The 19,539-nt window shown below is 34.7% G+C and overlaps 1 protein-coding gene across 2 annotated transcripts in view; it reads right to left on the bottom strand.

Moving 5' to 3' along the window:
- Positions 1-19,539, bottom strand: part of LOC141426378 (SUN domain-containing ossification factor) — a 91,013-nt gene that overhangs the window by 28,408 nt on the left and 43,066 nt on the right. The window contains exon 1 of one of the 2 annotated variants that reach the window (XM_074085240.1): positions 14,475-14,593. The exons of the other annotated variant lie outside the window; for it this stretch is intronic. The gene's annotated coding sequence lies outside the window, so the exon portion shown is untranslated. Of the gene's footprint in view, positions 1-14,474; positions 14,594-19,539 lie in introns of those variants that run through there. 2 annotated transcript variants of the gene reach the window in all.

The raw sequence follows: 19,539 nt of genomic DNA on the forward strand, positions 1-19,539 counted from the left end.
TTTCCTTCAATTGTTATCCTCGTACTATTTTATCGAAAGTAGACTGCAAAAATTTTGTTATTAATCTTAAACAATTTTTCCAAGACCATGATACCCTATACGCGTAGATACTGAAATAAAAAAGAAAATTATACAATTGCGGAATGATGGTCTGCCTATAACAGACGTAGCTAATGAAGTCGGAGTTTCAGTAAGTATTGTTTACTACACTACATACTTACATGATTTAAATGCAAAGGTTATTACGATAATGATTAATAAATTAAAATTTTATTTCAGAGAAACACCGTGTATCGATGGCTGGAAAGATGGCAGCAAGAAGGAGCTTGTCGAATCACGTATCTTTTGGACGTCCGCGTTCTACGACACGGCGTCAGGACATGAATATTATAAATCAAGCTCGTGAAGAAAGATTCATAAATACCACCCAGTTTGCAAAATCAATACCAAGTATCAAGCAGTACCATACGACGGCGTCTAAAAGAGGTGGTTTACAAAATAGAGTGCCAGCAAGGAAACCGGCACTAACTGATAGACACAAAGAGGATAGGTTGCAATTTGCAGCTAGGTATTTGAATCAAAATTTTAATAAAGTAATTTTTTATGGACGAAAAGGTGTTCTGTTCAGCAGATAATGGCAGAATGAGTTTATGGAGACCAGACAATACGCGTTATCTGGAGCAAAATGTAGTGCCTAATCGCCAGAGTGGGCGTATACAATTGGATTTGGGGCTGATGTGTTAAAGATGGCCCAGTGGAGCTGGTAGAAATTACAGGTCGTATGAATGCGGTGGATTACAAAGAAATACTTGAGGAGTCGTTTTTGCCTACTGCCAAGTATTTTACCCCAATGAACAAACGATGCATATTAACATCATCAAAACAACAGCTCGGTGCATAATGCTCGCTTGGTTCAGGGATGGATTAATGATCACAGAGATGAGCTGACTCGCATAAAAATGCCTGCAAAGAGCCCCGATCTCACCCCATAGAAAATCTATGGGGTAAAATGGTGCAAGAGTGGACGGAAACCAGTGTCGCACCAAAGATGCTTTAGACGCCACGCTCTCAACGTTTGGGAGTCTTTTAGAGGGCGAAACGTGTGTGAAAATCTGGTCGGCTCAATGCGAAGACGATTGCAAGCTGTATTAAACGCCGAGGGAAGTTACACGAAGTACTAACGTTTTTACAGGCTAGAAAAGTAGTTTTATTTAGTTTACGGGTAGTGAAACACGTATTAAAAGTTATTTTAATGGTATAAGTAAATAGTGTTTGTGTTTGATTCTTAAAATAAAAGTATTTTCTGCTAAATCATTATTTATTTATATTAAGTTTTTATATTAATATGAATACTATCAATTGATACAGTTTTCGAGAATGCTGCTTGAAATTATCTTGTGTCTAAGAAACTCACTTCTCACCCATAAATAGTCGTCAAAATCATCCTTGACATTGACAACTTAAGTCAATAGAACTCAAGTAGATAGTAACGAATTCAAATGTGTAGGTACTATGACACAGATTTACAGTATATTTTTCCATAAATGTTCCGATCTTTATGACCACCCTGACTGCTTCGATACCATTGACGATCTGTTTGTTACGATATATTTATCTTATTGTATGTCACGAATTAATTGAAAAGTCGCTGCTCCCAAATTTATGGCGAATTATATGGTCCGATATTATAGACCTTATCTATCGTAACTAATATATTGAAATTTAATGCTGCTCCGAAATATTTGAGTACCTTGGCCGCTACCATATATCTGATGGCGACTGTACTAACGCTGTTAATTTGCACGTCCATGTGAGACAAGTCTTAGTACAGTTTCGCACATCACATCTCTTTAGCAACACTGTCTTAAAATTATTATATATTTTACCCGCGGTTTCGCTGGCAGGAACCATTAAATTTGTCAGTTAACTTGAAATTAACTAAATTTGGAAATTCACAAAAATAACAACATGAGCTTCATTTACGTTGCACAAAAACGTTATTCTAGACTTCGCGGTTATGATATTTTACGTGTGCAATTCCTGATCCCGTGGGAATATCGGAGTAAAAAAATTGCTTATGTGCTATTCAAGAGATCCAGCTATTTACTTATCTAATTTTATTCAAATCAGTCTCGTCTCTTAGCGTAAAGGATATCAAGGCTTAATATTCAAAGCTAAATAAAATTCTAGGTACTTAAGCTGATTGCACTGCTTAAGCTGATCTTGAGCTATTCATTATTCAAATTAGTTGTTCAAGTAATACGTTACGACAGTAGAAGTTTTTTTTTCACTTCTCATTCAATGCGTCCTTTTTAGTACTTCCGTACCCAGAGTGTGCCAACGGGACCCTATTACTGAGACTCCGCTGTCTGTCCGTGTCTGTCTGTCTGTCTGTCCGTCTGTCATAGGGCTCTATTTCTGAAGCCGTAAAAGTTAGACACTTGAAATTTTCACAGATTATGTATTACTGTGGCCGCTATAACAACAAATACTAAAAATAAAATAAAGTTACAAATTAAAGGAGGTCGTCATACAAGAAACGTGTTTTTTTCAGCTTTTTTTGGTTGCTAGGCGTTAATAGCCGTTGCTAAGGTGACAGAGTCGCCTATCAACGGGTAGCTATGTCGATTGAATATTTTTACCTTTAAGTTTGCGATTTTAATGACGTTTTATAAAAGCTTCGATAATATAATATAGTGACTGTCTGATTGTGTAGTTTATTCGTTTTTGTGCAAAATTATTAAGCAATTTATAAACCACAAACCTGAATGAAGCCAGCTTTGATAAAGCGCTAGCCAAATCCACACCGTACTAATCACTGTGTGTCACCTATTGTTTTTTACAAAAAAAAAATCATACTACGTATTTAACACATTTTACAAGGTTTATAATACAGTTTATAACACAACATACGAAGTCCGCTGAATTTCCCGCGAATGAACCGCGCTGACTGCCGCTGACAGCTATTTTTTTTTAATCGGCGCGGCGCTTTTAGGGCAATGGATTCAGAAGCAAACAGCCAGAACCAAAGACGAGAATTTAAATTGGTTTTTAATCGAAATACTTGCACAAGTGCTTACGGCGATATTTTTCGAAGCTTTTCTTTAGCTTGCCCTGTCTGTTTATTTATTTATTTATTTATTGTTTGTTTGGGTCAAATCTTGGAAGCTAAATTTGACCCACTTCCAGTGGTCCGATCAACTTGAAATTTGGCATACTTATGTAAATTTGGTGACAATACAATAATCTGGTATGGTAGTGGCTGGACTTCCTCAATAGTTAATAGTACAGACTTGAAAATTGGTACAGATATGTAGTTTAGACGACAATGCAAGTACAGTGAACAAAATGTACATTCGGCAAGAAAAGCTTGTATTAAAAATTATTTTTTTAACAAAAACTTATTACAAGCATTATAATTATTTGCAGTGTAGGTAATGTAACTATGTTTGCTCGGATGGAATCTTTCAACTCAAATTTGAAGTAGATATCTTCAACCGATTGAGCTGAAATTTTAATCGCATGTATAAATCCGATGACAATGCAATATTATTATAACAGGGAGTTGATCTGATGATAAAGCTAGCGGGTGACTATAGGAACATTAGGAACACTGTGATAAACGACACGACCGCATCGAGTTTGGACTCGTTTGTCGTCTTGACGAGTACTTTGGTAACCAGGGGCATAAAGTAGGTACAGTCAGCAAAAAAAACTTATATTAGAAGAATTTTTAGAAAAACTGTTACTGAACTGTTTACGGAACCCTTCATGTACGAGTCCGACTCGCACTTGACCAATTTTTCTTCTTGGTCATGTTAAGTAGTTCTCTCAGACCACTTCTTCAGGCTAGTCACCTATCTAAACCTAAACTTTGTCTGCAGGGCCACAAGAAATTGGAACGGTAACTAGTATTAGATCAAACCCACATACCACCCACCGGACGGGTCGTGGGCGGCTGTAATGAACGCGGTAGACAGTCCACCATTTTACCCTGTTTATTAGCCATTGTCTACTTGTGCAACTGCAGGATGCTTGTAATCAATTAAGAGAAATACTAGGAATTTATTAAGACTCCCGCGGTTATTGTTTTGCGTAACGGGAATATTGTATGTAGCTATGTAACTTTATACATGTATTGCAGGTAAAGTCTATGTAAAGCTAGAAATAACGGTTTGGGTTTTGCTTTCCGTGTCTGGCGCTTGTCGTCAAGATTTGTGATACGACCTATTTCGAAACCGCTCAGTTGACTTTTTTATTTTCAAGTAGGTCACTATACTTTTAAAACTTCAGGACAGCTGATATGTACATTGGCGACCGTACTTAGCGCAAAGTTTGGATTCGCAAGTCATATTAGATATTAGATCATCCGAGTAAAACATGCCTACCTAGTTTGTACTCGAAGAAGTGTTTGCCGTCAACGGATACGTCGCGGAGGGCATCCTCGTGATCAACAACAGCAGTTTACGTTGTTAAACAAATAAACCAAAAAAGAAAAACATTTCTGAAAAACATTATATAATATTACTAGCTTTTGCCCGCGACTTCGTCCGCATGGAATAGTAACTTTGGAAAGTGTTTAATTTATTTAGGGTACCTATTCTGCCAATAATAGCACATAGAAACCTCTACGGTTTACTGAAAATAAGCTATTTTAATACATTGCTTTATATCTAAACTATTTTTTTTGTTCTTCCATTCTTTCTAAAACATAAATATTTTGCGGGTAGCAATATTTTAGCAATACGACGTGTATTCTACCCTGCCAACACAAAAGGACTAATTCTTCATAGTGAACTCTTGACATCTTACGTCCTTTATTGTAAGTTAGGAGGGTAGGATTATAATTAAGACGTCATTCTTACTAAGCATAGCTACACATTTTTCCGATAAGTATACTTATAGTAAATTTGTTTGGAATTCCTTAAGAACTTTCATCCCCATATTTTCAAGTATGAAAAATTTCGAAATGTGAAAAGAGCCGGAACAAATGTTTTTTAGGGTTCCGTACCTCAAAAGGAAAAAAATGGAACCCTTAGACCCTTTATCCCGTAAACGCGCGGAGTATGTATCGAGTTGAAATTAAAACCCTAAACTCAGGTCAATAGTCCCGGAAGCTGTGAAAAAATCGAACTTAACGCAATCAAAACCTACAGTCATTAAAAAGGTGTTTCCATACAAATCGCCTTAACAGAAAAAGGTTTAGGGTACTTCCCGCTGTCCTAGAAACATGGAATTTTGTATAAAGGTAGCTCTATTAGCAATTTTTTTTCCTAACACTGGATATTCATTCATAAATACCTACGTACGGAACCCTTGATGCGCGAGTCTGAGTCGAATTTAACCAGTTTTTTTTGTCCTTATCGAATACCTAAACACAAAGATTCATCGATTTATCTGTGATAATGACGACGTTCCATATAAATTTTCTTCCCCTATTTTATCCCCTCGCAGGTAAAATTTTCAAAAACGCTTGAACAAATATCTATTTTATTTTTTATAAGTGCCCAAATGCAAAGTTTCATAAAGTACAATCGATTTATATTCGACAATGACGACCTTCATATAAACTTTCATCCCCTATTTCACCCTCACACAGGAAGAATTTTAAAAGACGCGCGAACAAATATCTATTTATCTCTTATCACGTGCCCAAATGCCAAGTTTCACAAAGAACCATCGATTTATCTTCGACAATGACGATCTTTATATATAAACTTTCATCCCCTATTTCACCCCCACACAGGAAGAATTTAAAAAAACGCGCGAACAAATGTCTATTTATCTCTTAATCACGTGCCGAAATGGCAAGTTTAATAAAGACTCATCGATTTATCTTCGATAATGACGACCTTCCATATGAACTTTCATCCCCTATTTTATCCCCTCATAGGTCGAATTTCAAAAAAGCTCTTACAAATACAGACTTATTTTTTATTAAGTTCCTAAATGCCAAGTTTCATGGTTTTATCTGCGACAGCGACGAACTTCCACCATATAAACTTTCATCCCCTATTTCAACCCCTTAAAGCCTCTTTTTCGCGATAAAAGATAGCCTATGTTCTTTCCCAAGGTCTATTCTATCTCTGTACCAAATTTCATCTAAATCGGTTCAGCGGTTTTGGCGTGAAAGCGTAACAGACAGACAGACAGACAGACAGACAGACAGACAGAGTTACTTTCGCATTTATAATATTAGTATGGATGTCATATACCGAGACAAAAGCGAAGTTTAATCAGAGCTTTTTATTAAGTACTTATATGATAGATATTAAATCAACTCTCGTAACTCAAACAATCTAATAAGTGTATACATTTATTACCCTATTGACACCTCGAGGCATTTTAAATTAGATAAGACTTCAGGCACTAAAAACGATAGCATTGATTGGCATAATAAAAAATAATGGTTGCTAGTTGTCGGAAATCCAATCACTGAAAAGAAAGATTATCTTGCCCCTAATCTATTAAAAAGTTCAAATTACAGTGTTACATGCCAGTTGTATAACAGTATTCAATGAGCATTCTAATGATGCTGTTGCTTAAGCTGAACGATCAATTGTGTTCATGCAATGTTAATAAAAAAAAATATGAAATTAAGAAATCTGATAATGGAGAAGAATGAAAAAAGAGCATACTGTGAACTATCGATATTCATGACAATGCTACTTTGGTCGTACGTGAGCAAAACTCATTTTCCTTAATATGTATATCAGGTGATCAGGTTTGCACGCTTTTTCTCTCTTGTCATACACAGTAAGAAAAGTATGGAGAAGAGCGACGTAAAAGGAGCTAAATTTAAAACGATTTATATGAGACAAAGACAAGAATCAAATAGTAAAAGAAAACACATCTTAATGTTGATGGACGGACACGACGGTTGTCTAATTATACGACGCGAAGGGATGTCGCTTGCAGAGTTTCCTGCCCTGACATCATCTCCAATACTTAAAAATAATACGAATTGTCTCACAATTAAACCGGAATATTTCAGCATAATGGTTAGATTAGATTGTCGAAAGCATTGGTCAACCACACTTGAAATGATCCCGAAAAAAAAAACATTTACAAGGGTGTTCAGTCCAATATTCTCAATCATCTGCTAACATATTCTGAAGAAATTATTATAAGACTCAGTGTATAAAGTGAAGCATAACTTACTCTTTATCAAAAATCAGGTGCGTAACGAAAATACTTAAGTAGAAAAAAGTTGCAAAAGTACGATAACATTCAAGGTAAAATAAAAAGTTATTTTAGTTGAAGCAAATACTGATTCGAAATAAAAAATGCATAGACCCATAACCTAAATATGTCGACAACCAAATCAAATTGAGATCATCATTGGTATTGTGATGAAAGCGGACATTCAGACAAACAAAAGAAATTTCAAACACAAAAATGTCAAACATATATTTGGGGTAAAACATAGTAGAAAAGGAAGCTAGCAAAGAAATCCTAATGCTCTACTTTTGAGAACAAACACAAACATTGACCTACATGATGCACACATGTTGGTTTTACGTTGTTTACATTCAATTATAGCAGATCATCTTGGATCGCATTTAACGGTACTTTTCAGTTAGTAGGTAAATATAATCAGAACTAGTATTCACCTGTAAAAAGAAGTAATTAAATAAAAAAGAGAAATAACTTTTCGAAACGCAGATAATTAAAAAAGCAAATAAAGATGAAATCATCCGTAAAGGAGATAAAAATAATTTAATGGTACCTAGCGCGATAGGTACTAATTCTGAGTTTCATACTAATATGATAAAGAAGTAAAACCGTTTGTGTTTGCGTCTCACGCTACGCTATCTCTGATTAGTTTATTTTTATCAATAGAAAATGCAAAAGTCGTGGGGTGAGATGTATCCAAAGTTACTAGCAACAGATACCTAAATAATTATTTATTATTGAAAATCTATTGAAAATGAAAGTCAGTTATGAATCGAAAACAAAGTGTTAAAATACCTTCAGACAAATTTACAAAAATGACAAACTATTTTCATCCAGGACGTTAAACAAGCGATAAACAGCCTTGAAAACAACCTTCAAATAAGCTTAACGATTGAACTAGTGAAATAATAACTGGACCGTGAGAAATGCTGAGCACTTCCACTATACATATAATAAATTCATCTGCTTACATTGCATCGTTTTTGTCTTGCCTTCACCTATCAGGTTCTCCCAATGACTGACACGGAAAAAACACATGCATTTGCACAAATTCTTCGGAAGAAATCGGCTCCATATGTAGAATTTTCATTATCTATTTGTATTTGACACGTACCAAGATAAGGAAAGTCTTAACATTGTTTTGTCCAAACAACTCAAGCTTCCACAAACCGTACATTTAAATTTAAAACATTTGATTGAAAGAAGACATCGAAATTGTGAGCGTAGTTATTTTGATTTTTGATGTTTGCGCAATTAGTTTAGGTTAAAATTTGTTACTCATTTAATATACGATAACAAAGATAAAGGTTTAATTAAAACAAAAGGTATTTTCGCGGACTGTTCACATGCACTGCTATGCCATGCCAATGCTATTTTAACTTGAGACATATAATACCTATCTAGTTGCCTCTGAATTAGCCTAATTTGATAGGTAAAGTCCAATTTTATATAATTAAATAATTCCTGTATTACTCCCAGTTTTGTCCTGTCAAGGGAGAAAGTTAGAAATTTCATGAGTCAAATTACCTCTAGACAAGCTTCGTTGACAACTTGTCTTCTGTGTCGAGGCAGGCGATCTTAAGGGACATCATTGTCATGTTCTTCTTTTGTCATTTTTGGCTTACTCAATAAAAACACCGCTTTTCCAGAACGAAAATAAATATTTATGTGTACGACATTAAAAAACAATTTTCACTGCATCATTCGTGAAAACTTAACTGCTCATCGAATTAAAAAGCTACATGACTAGGTATATTTATCGCGGAGTCAATTAAATTTATTATTAATACCACACCCATTAGCGGAATATAAAAATAACTGCAAACCTTTAAATAGTTGACATTGGAGAGTCCGACACTACGATAATATCATGACATGAACTAAATACTGGTAAGTTCTCGACGTAGTAATTGATAAATTAATGAGTTTATAGTAAACATCGTAATGTATCGGAACACTCTTATTCCACAGGTCCGTTTCTCTCACAGATCGGCCAGAAGGGGGTCTTCATCGTTATCTTATTAGTGTTCCTAGAATTCTTACAATGTTGTTTTGCTCGTGTTCATCCTTATTATCCCGACAGTTATGGAATTCCTTGTCCGCATCTGTTTCATGAATATCACAATCTAAACGTATTTAAGTTTAAGGTGAATCAGCAAGCTTCAGCAAGCAGAAGCCTATTTTAAATTAAAAAAAAAAAAACTTTTTTTTCATAGCTGTCAGATAAACCTACTAATATTATAAATGCGAAAATTCGTAATTAGTAAATTTGGCATGTAGATAGTTGGACCTCCGAAATAACATATAGATTAGAGGTGAAATGTAGCACTGGTGTCCTTCATACAACGTGAATGAAGACCATGATGTAAGTTTCGCTAATTCTCATATAATTTGGTTGATCGACGTATTCATTTTCCATTAGAATAATGGGAAATATGGGCTGATACCGATACAAAAAACTCATAACAATGACCCATAGTTTACATTTACATTTTTAAATAACAATTTGGAACTGTAGCATTATGCGTGTTTCATATAAACGCTTTTGACACGGATATATATGTTTATAAAACAAAATTTAGTATTGGAGCGCAGCTTTAAAGGTTACACACAGATCCACTATGAAACTATTTCAGATATGTACAGAGTGTCCCTAAAACCAACCGCGGAACTAAGATATCTGTAGAGCAGATCATTTCATAGCTTTCGAGATATTAGCTATTTCATATAAAACAATACAATACAATAACTCTTTTAACCCTTTATTGAATACCATAAATAGGAAGCGACGCAGAAAACATGTAAGTACATAGAAAAAATCTATAGATAAACAATTACCTACACTCGAACTATAAAAAAATAATCAATGTCAAATTCACCTATTCTGGTATAACATGAGCTGCTCTACCTTAGTTTTAGCGTGGATTTAAAAGCCAGCTGGGGTATAATTAGTACCTAACTTACATTTATTATGCATGAAGTATTTTATTGTTACGGTTTTTCAGCTCGATTTACTTGCAAATTACATCGGCGAATTGGATATGGCGATAAAAATGTAGCAGCACTTACATTTTACTCCGATTAACTACAATTCTAGTGTTTGCGGCTTTTCAATACAAAATACAAATAATTTAGAGGTGACCCAAATTGTCATTTCTACCCTAGAAACTGCCTTTACTTTAAAGTCAGCATAAGTAAAGTTAATACTTTAACGGGTAACTAATTAAACAGGTAATTTAATAGTATACTTGCTTAGAAATTAACGCTACTTTTTATTACATAAGTATATAGACTTGTTAAACGTGGCGCGATACGAGTAGCAAAGAGTTAATACTCAGGTAATAAAAAACAGCATTAAAAGCCTTGGTGAAGCTCTTTTATAATCCTATATAATCATATCTTACTTATTTTTTCAATTTTCATTTGGCGTCAAATGTCAACTGTACCTAAATAGTCACGGTAATGCATTTTGCTAAAGCTGAAGAGAACGTTTAAGAATAATGTGTGCCCAGTGATAAGGTAATTTAATTGATAACATATGAACGTGCATTATGAATTGTAAATTTTTAATACCAAGTAAATGCGGATAACGACTGTAACTTAAAATCTATTCTAAAATAAATCTGAAAGAAATAAATTTGGTAGAGTTACTTGAAGAAAAATAGGATCGCGGCGAAAGTATCATGTTATATATATAAAACAAACTCGTGTTAGTTACACCATTTATAACTCAAGAACGGCTGGACCAATTTTTATGATTTTTGTGTTTTTGGATTTGTCTTCGTCAGGCAGGAATAGGATATTATTCAAAACATAGGAAAATTGACAAAAAAATAAAAGAAAAATGTGCATGGGTTTCGTAACTGTCAAACATTTAATGTTCATCCCGTCGATACGGTAAACTCTCCCCTCAAATTAAAGAACCTATTTAAATAAATTGGACCCGCTAGACGGTGCTGTTGTTGGTATGTTATCATAATTTTAATGTAGTGTTTTTTCGAGCAGGACAACGTCTGCCGGGTCCGCTAGTATTGTAATAAAAGAAAATTTGGAAAAAAAATCCAGTGACAGAAACTTAGTGACTTAAGGTAACCCTTATTTGAACTAATGGATTAATGGACTGATGAATTAAAATTAACAAAAATAAAATAGGTATCAAAACATTGGTAGGTATTGGGCCTATGAAAATTATTTTACTATAATTAAATGGGTCAAGTATCTCTCTTTCTGCTATTACAGAACTATACAGGGTGTCCCAGAAGTACCACGTCACAGTGACACCAGAGGTAGGCCAGCTCAAGAGGAACCTAACCAACCTAACATGACCCCAATAAAAGTTGCACGGTTTTCGAGTTATTACCGAAATAAAGATTTTTGGGGATACTCCCCTTTCTCTTGACATTTTTAGTACCAGCATCGACTTGGAAAGCTCTTAATAACAGTTTTTTATGTGTATCGAATCGTGAATAGTTACTTCAGAAGTGCAGTGTGTTATTTTGTCAGTAACTACCGTAAAATGCTGAAAAAAAACTTAATTAATCTTGATTTAAGTTGTCTTAAAAATAAAAATTTCAACTTTAACCATCTGCCATGAAAAAAATTTACTAGAAACGAAACAAACAAATAACGCCAATAAATTAGACATGTTATGCAGATTCAGAAATGGTATGACACATGTATCTCACTCCAAAAACATTAGACATTCTTATCACTTTAGCGAAGCCCTATCGAACCAACTTAAAACTTGAACTCCGAAAGCAGTCCCTGCTAAGTGGTACAAAAATGCTGTGTATAGCGATAGCTCATCTATTATCTGATACAATTATTTTGCCAAATGCACGAAGGTTAAATATTAATATTTGTCTCCCTTTTCAAGGCTAGGACCGGATCCTAAAGAACCGGATATAACCTAACCAAAAAAAAGTTGGAAAATCCCCATCTTTGTCACTTCAAAGTTCAATATTTCAAAAGTGGCTGAAACGATTTTGATAGAATATGTCTTAAAACCATCGCTAGAAAACCTGCTTTCAAATAATAAAAAACGCATTCAAATCGGTTTACGCGTTTAAGAGCTACGGTACCACAGACAGACAGACAGACATAGCGGTCAAACTTATAACACCCTTCTTTTTGCGTGGGTGGTTAAAAACAGGTTTATCTTTCATTCATTTATTGGAATGTTAAAACTTTCCCCCATGGACTCTGATGCACAAAAAACATCGTTTAATAAAATTTCGGCTCAATTTTCGTAAACTGACTTCCGATATGGTACGGGCCGCGTCGAATACTCGTTGCCGCAATCCTTCTTCAGAGCGTATTGGTTTCGCGTAAACTTTGTCTTTTAAACATCCCCAATAAAAAAAATTTTGTGGGTTTAGATCCGGGGAACGCGGTGGCCATAAAATTGATCCCAATCGACCAATCCATCTCTCAGGGAATGTTTCGCTGAGGTGCTCACGGACTAGCCGAGCGTAATGTGCCAAGAAACCATCTTGTTGGTACCACATGGTTCGTGTCAGTGCCAACGGTACATCTTCTAATAGGTAAACCAGGCAGGTCGTTTTGCAAAAACTGTAAATAGTTTCTACCATTAAGAATAGGAGGCAACTCGACCGGTCCCACAATTTGTCCATTAAGAATTCCAGTCCACAAATTAATTTTGAATTGGTATTGGGACCGATCTTCTCGTTCTTCATGTGTCTGTGTTGGTTTTCTGTCTGCCAGCTATGGACGTTGTGTAAATTGAAATATCCATCCCTTTTGCAAGCCGATTCTTCAGTCCACAATATTCCATTGAAATAAATCGGGTTTTAGAATATTTTTAATAGGCTTACGTTTGGCCTCAATCTCCCTTGATGAAAGGCGACGATGAGGCTTAAGATGATACACGTTTGTCAAGAAGGTGTCTGTTCACTTTGACCTTAAAGATGGTCAGATTATAGCGTTAACCAAATAATATTATCTAACGTTTTAAACTTTCGTGATTTTCATTCATATTCATAATACCACCGACGGGACTTATCACGCTTACACACACGAGTAATATTTACCTCGACGTTTCGGCAACATTACAGTGGCCGTGGTCACGAGTAGACTGAAGTGTGGGGTGTCAAGTCTGCTAGCAGCGCGAGTCCTTCGAACTACCCTGTATTTTTGCAGTGTGGAGGAGGAGGAACTGAATGAACACACATTTCTAGTATAAACGTAGCTATCATAAGGTCGCGGGTGAGCAAAGTAGGTGATTGTTTCAGTTCATTGATATGAACCTCGGCAAAGTAACGCCTGATTCAATAAATTAGTAGGTAATGTAACATGTTTTTACTTAACAGTGACGGCTTGCGGCATCAGCAAAGTGATAAGAATGCCTAATGTTATTTCAGTAAGATACATGTGTCATACCATTTCTGAATCTGCATAACATGTCTAATTTATTGGCATTATTTGTTTGTTTCGTTTCTAGTAATTTTTTTTCATGGCAGATGGTTAAAGTTGAAATTCTTATTTTTGAGACAACTTAAATCAAGATTAATAAAGTTTTTTTCAGCATTTTACGGTAGTTACTGACAAAATAACACACTGCACTTCTGAAGTAACTATTCACGATTCGATACACATAAAAAACTGTTATTAAAAGCTTGCCAAGTCGATGCTGGTACTAAAAATGTCAAGACAAAGGGGAGTATCCCCAAAAATCTTTATTTCGGTAATAACTCGAAAACCGTGCAACTTTTACTGGGGTCATGTTAGGGTGGTTAGGTTCCTCTTGAGCTGGCCTACCTCTGGTGTCACTGTGACGTGGTACTTCTGGGACACCCTGTATATCTAATTCACGTGTTATCCAATAATTTCTAAACACCCTGTACGTTATGTGGTTCAGAATGTTATTTCTCTGTTTAAACAAAGATTAAGTAATATACGATAAGACACGCACGTTTTAATTTCAAATCAATTAACCGGGCAAAAATGATAATAAGTACCTATGATATGTTTAAATTCCAGAAGTTTTCATCTTCTAACACATCTGGAATATAGTATATTATGAATACTAAAATTTATGCCAAAGAGATCATAACGTTCAGTGCATAATAAAGATTCAAGCTCCATAGTCATTTAAGTTAACCTTCCAACTCGTGAAATACAGACAGCAATTTCGTTCCAATCGACCTATTTCTGAAACGGGACATATTTCATGCCTGAAGTACTAAGGCCACTCAGGTTTTACTGCAAAATGCAGCCACATCTCACGCATCTGAACACACACACTCTTAGAAACACGCTCCTACCATCACAAAACAAACCGTTAAAAACTGAAAGGTTCAATTTCAAAGTTTTCGATTGACATTCGAAATTTTAAAATTCACGGACGCGACCGGCTTTTGTTTTTATAAAGCGTACGAACGTCTCTCGCGTCCGCGGTCACGCGCCATACTGAATTACTAATGCAATGCTAGTACTGCTGGCAGTCGAGAGCGAAATTGTTTTCCGAACGCCAATTCTCAACTATCACAGTCTGAACTTTATTCTAAGCCAGCACCAGTTCACATTGCAATGGCTTTTATTTTTTTTTCTCTAGGTGCAAGCAAACAGGTTGGGCGCGAGAAATCCGTAGTGTAGGAAGTTGACACATAGGTTCTTTTATTGATGGTTTACCGTTTCTTCTGTTTTTGGCAGCCTTGAACTTATTACATGAATCATTTTTAAAGCAGCCCTTGATGTTGTCATTGAGAATATTGAAGAAAACATATTTTTCAAAATTAATTAGGTAGGAGTTTGTATTAAAGGCAGCCTTTGTTCATGTCAATACTAATCCAGTGTAACGACTGACTCTCGGATCAATACCCTCGTCGGCACCATATGGATATTTTAAACACGCCTGATGTAATATCGATGCAGATATTTACATAATAGACACGTCATAACAGTACTTTGCGGGTTATAAAATTAAATATGTGTATTTATAGTTCCTGCCGCGATAATAAAAGAAAAAGCAATACAAGTTCAAATTTTTATCGTTGGTGTGAGGAATAGCGACAATTGTTTTATGTTTTACTTATGTGAAATAGAAATCTTTAAGTGGCTTGTAGAGTGAGACAGTGAAAAGTAGAAAACGAATAAAAACTAAAAGTTTCCCTACCTAGTTTTGTTGCTGAATATGGCAAGTGTTTAACATGAAAAGTGATGCTTTCTTTCTATTTCTTGCCTTTATTAGAGTAGGTATATCAAAACAAAAATCACTTTATTTACTTAGGTAGTTAAGTTCTTTTTGACCAGCTCGAATTATTATTATTTTAAGAAGCCTATGTGTTTAATTTGAATAAATTAATCTTTAAATCAATTTACCATACAAAATCACATCTAAACACCTTCATCGCAATACAATCAGACGTTACCTACAACATACGATTATCCTGCAATACAAATATGAAGGAAAAATGCAAGGACATAGTTATTAACGTGAAAAGGTCAACGAAGATCAAAAGCAATAAATTAACTTTCGGGTCACGTTTAGACTCTTAATTTTTCAGGAAACATCTAGAAATAAAAACTATAATGACGTCGTTAGCGTATAACAGATGTTCTTGAGTTTGTTGATCAAACATATCTTGTTAATGAGACCATTCAAGAGGAAGGTATGCCCCAATGTGACGTTAGCAAACGATCAAAACACGTTGTCACAGTCACTTTTCGAATTTCAGAAGTCTCTCAATTTTTCAAAATTAAACATATGATCCGCTTGCGTCATAATCAATTATCAGATAGATAATCATCATCATCCTTATCAGATGAAACTAAGTATTTGTGAAATAACAGCAAAAACTGTGTAATAGTATGTTTTTTTTGCCTCACTCAAAGTACCTTAGCAACGCTTGGAGAAGAAAATTTCCAAAACAACAATATCACAATAAATATATCAAGTAATTTTCATAAATCTCTACTCACTTGACATGAAGGTGCGAAATGTAAATCTCAGTCTAGTTTATACCTTATGACATGAACGCGTCGTTCGTGGGCGTATAACGTCGGAGAACTCGGAGATAGTATTATAGAATTGAGAGAAAACGAGTTATTTTTGCGTATAGCAACAGAAGCTTTTGAAAAGTTTTGAGCTGATAATAAACAAGAAAAAGAAATTCCAACATGTCTGTTTCAAAGAGTTACTTTGCGTTCAAACCGTGATATTAATTCTAAACAAGAGTATAATAGACCTGTTAAGATAGAGACAAGGCAGACTGTTTGGCCAGCGTTCAGATCAGAACATAAAGCGCATGCTGCTTCATATCACCTTAAATTATTAGCTGTTTTTAACTATAATTTTAAAAAGAAAAGATGTTACTAATCAACTGAAATTTCTCAAGAGATCAGATCGAAAAACTTTCCAGAAAAAGCAACAACAACACCCTCGTGTAACTTAAATGATGATAAAAAATAATATTCTTTCGTCACGCACCAACTATAGACTACAACGACAATGTTGAAAAGGCTTCATTAAGCTAAAACAATGGATGACGTGAAAGAGTTCACATAACGTGACCCCTTATTGTATTAGTGAAACTTGACAACGAGAATTAAGTAATTAAAATTGTGGCATCTGTACTAAAAATGTAACAATTTTACATTGTGACAAAGAGAAAAGGATATTTGACCATTACTTTACGTTGTAATACAAAAAAAAAACTCCTGTCCTCTCCAATACTAAAACCAAGTGATATCACTCGACCAAATTTTTCACATCAACTATAGTTAACTTAAACTGGTGTGGAGTATCAACTTAAAACTTGAAAAAAAAAAGTAATCGAAAAGCAAATTTAGAATAAGCAAAATGGTAATGAACGTGAAGTTGTATATATATTATGTTATGCATCGTGGTGTATTGAAACAAAATACATCATCTGTAGCCAATGAATTCGACTTGCTGATAGCAAGTCTGTCAGGACAGGACGAATCAGTTCTGGTACAAAAAAAGAATATTCCAACATTTACGTAGCATGTGATTGTTTCAAATATAACATACGGTTAAACTTACGTAACTTTTTTTGGAGTACATACACATTTATGTAAAAGCCTGCATATATACAACTTGAATCATGTAAGACCAGGAAAGTTCTTAATACCTTAGTAGTAAAGTAACACATTAGAGTGAATAATTCCAAACGAAGGAAATCAATGACAATTTAATGAATATTCTGCGACTGATAAGTGAGAAGAGATTTTGACTTTTGCAATGTACGTATTCGTATATTACTGGACGTTTGACAATATTAGCATTTTCTGTGTAAAGACAAGTAAAGTTGAACATAAGATTGCATATAATCGAAGTCTTTGAAAGATTAGACATGTAGTAGATGCAGGCAAATAGGATAACATGTTAGAGTTTTAAGATAGACAACAAAGTGCTAAAGAAACATTTTGTAGTTAAACTTGCGTGTTTAGACCCAATCGATCAAAAGTTATTGAGGTAATGGTTAACAGTAAACGTAATAAAGTAGTTTTCAATGTACTTGTTTTTAGAAAATTCACATTTAACGAGTTTGCGTATTAAGAACTGCTTACGCTAATGTACATAAGGCCACATATTTATATTATAATCATTACCAAAAGGCGGTAAAATTTGAACGATTTTTAACTATGATATCAGACCTCATGGGATGTTCGTTTATCAGTTAAACTCATTAACTGCCATAGAGTCAGTGCATGCGTCATTAATACGAGATAATAATATCTATAGTGCTTCAGATTAAAGATGCGTTCAATATGGTGCAATCAATTTCCTTATCTCTTCATTCGTCAATGCGAAATGCAATTTGAGTTGAAAAACAGACAAACCGAACCGAGGCACAAAATTGGGTATGATATAAATTTTCTTTTATATCATACGCGAAAACAATTACATCATCTACATACCTACAATCTTTGCCAACTCCAACCAGATGATGCAGTAGGTTAGGTAGGTCCCTTTAGCGATATTGACGTATGAACAGGATCGTTTATTTTCGGAGCTTTTCGGCTTAGTTCGGGAATTGGAGCATTTGAGACCTAGACGAGCCCCATCGACCGCATGACCCCGATCTCGCAGGCTTACTAGGCTGGGGTACTACGGTCGTTTTATCCCAGTCAGTGAGCACGACGAGTCACGTACAATATGGATACAGTTTCAGAGTTCCCTAAATAACATACAAGCATTATTTTAATAGTGTTTTGTTTTTATTTTTTTTTTTTCCATCGCCTTTCTCGCGATCTAAATGAAGCTTACTTATACTTCACTTAGAATTTATTTAGTAGATAAATATTACTGAAATAGCGAGGAAAGTAAGAAGTTGGTCGAAATTGCAATACTTACAATGAATTTATGGAAGTAAGCACTTGCATTTTCAATTACAGCGAGACAGTAAAGCTTATAGGTATTTAACTAGTGGACACTCTCTCTCTCTGCGACATAAAGCTTTGCAATTATAAGTAAATTGCCATGTTTCACTTTGCCTTTTGTTTGACCTGCTAAAGGCGGGGAAATATGAAAATAATCATTAATTGTACGTTATTGTCTTGTCTTTTTACGCACTCTAATAAGTTTCCTCTATTCTTCTTCACTACATGATCGTAAATCTTTTTACAATCTTTTGTTTATGGTTTTATTTAACAGTGGCGTTGTGAGAAATTATTCGGTAGACAACCCGGAGCGAACAAAAATCTGTAAAGATTGAAAGATGCGAATGGTCAAAATTTATCCAACCCGGTAGGAATCGTATACTTAGTTTTAGGAATATAGAATAAGTATAATATAGAATATAGATTAAATATAAATAATTAAAGAAAAATATCATATAAATCTGTAAATTAAATGTAACTAATTAATGCATGTTATTTACGTCTACTTCGGGTAATATTTATTGAATACCTTATTGCTATTGTGGAAGAGCGGGATTTCCTGACACAGGTGTATATTCACTTACTAGGAAATTCCGGCCCTGTTTAGAAATATTATTTCATGTTTACCTGAATAAAGATTTTTGTTTTTTTTTGATTTTTTTTTGAGAGCACGCCACTAGTATGCAAGTAAGTTGTATTCAAATCTTGCAAGTTCCATATCCAAGGATCCAATTTCCTTGAAGTTTGTTACGGAAATGAAGATAGGATGACATTACAAGTACAGTCAACAAAAAGCGGCCAAGAGCGTGTCGGACACGAACAAAATAGGGTTCCGTAGCCATTACGAAAAAAATAAGTAATATTTTTCTAAGGATTTCGTATTTTATACGGAATCTTCCAAGTTTAGGTATATTTTATACCTTTTAAACTACTAATAATTCTCAAGCAAACTAAGCCGTTATAGTTTTCCTTGAAAGTTTGATATACTTACTACAATTC

Source organism: Choristoneura fumiferana, chromosome 3, assembly GCF_025370935.1.
Source record: "Choristoneura fumiferana chromosome 3, NRCan_CFum_1, whole genome shotgun sequence".
Classification (NCBI taxonomy): domain Eukaryota; kingdom Metazoa; phylum Arthropoda; class Insecta; order Lepidoptera; family Tortricidae; genus Choristoneura; species Choristoneura fumiferana.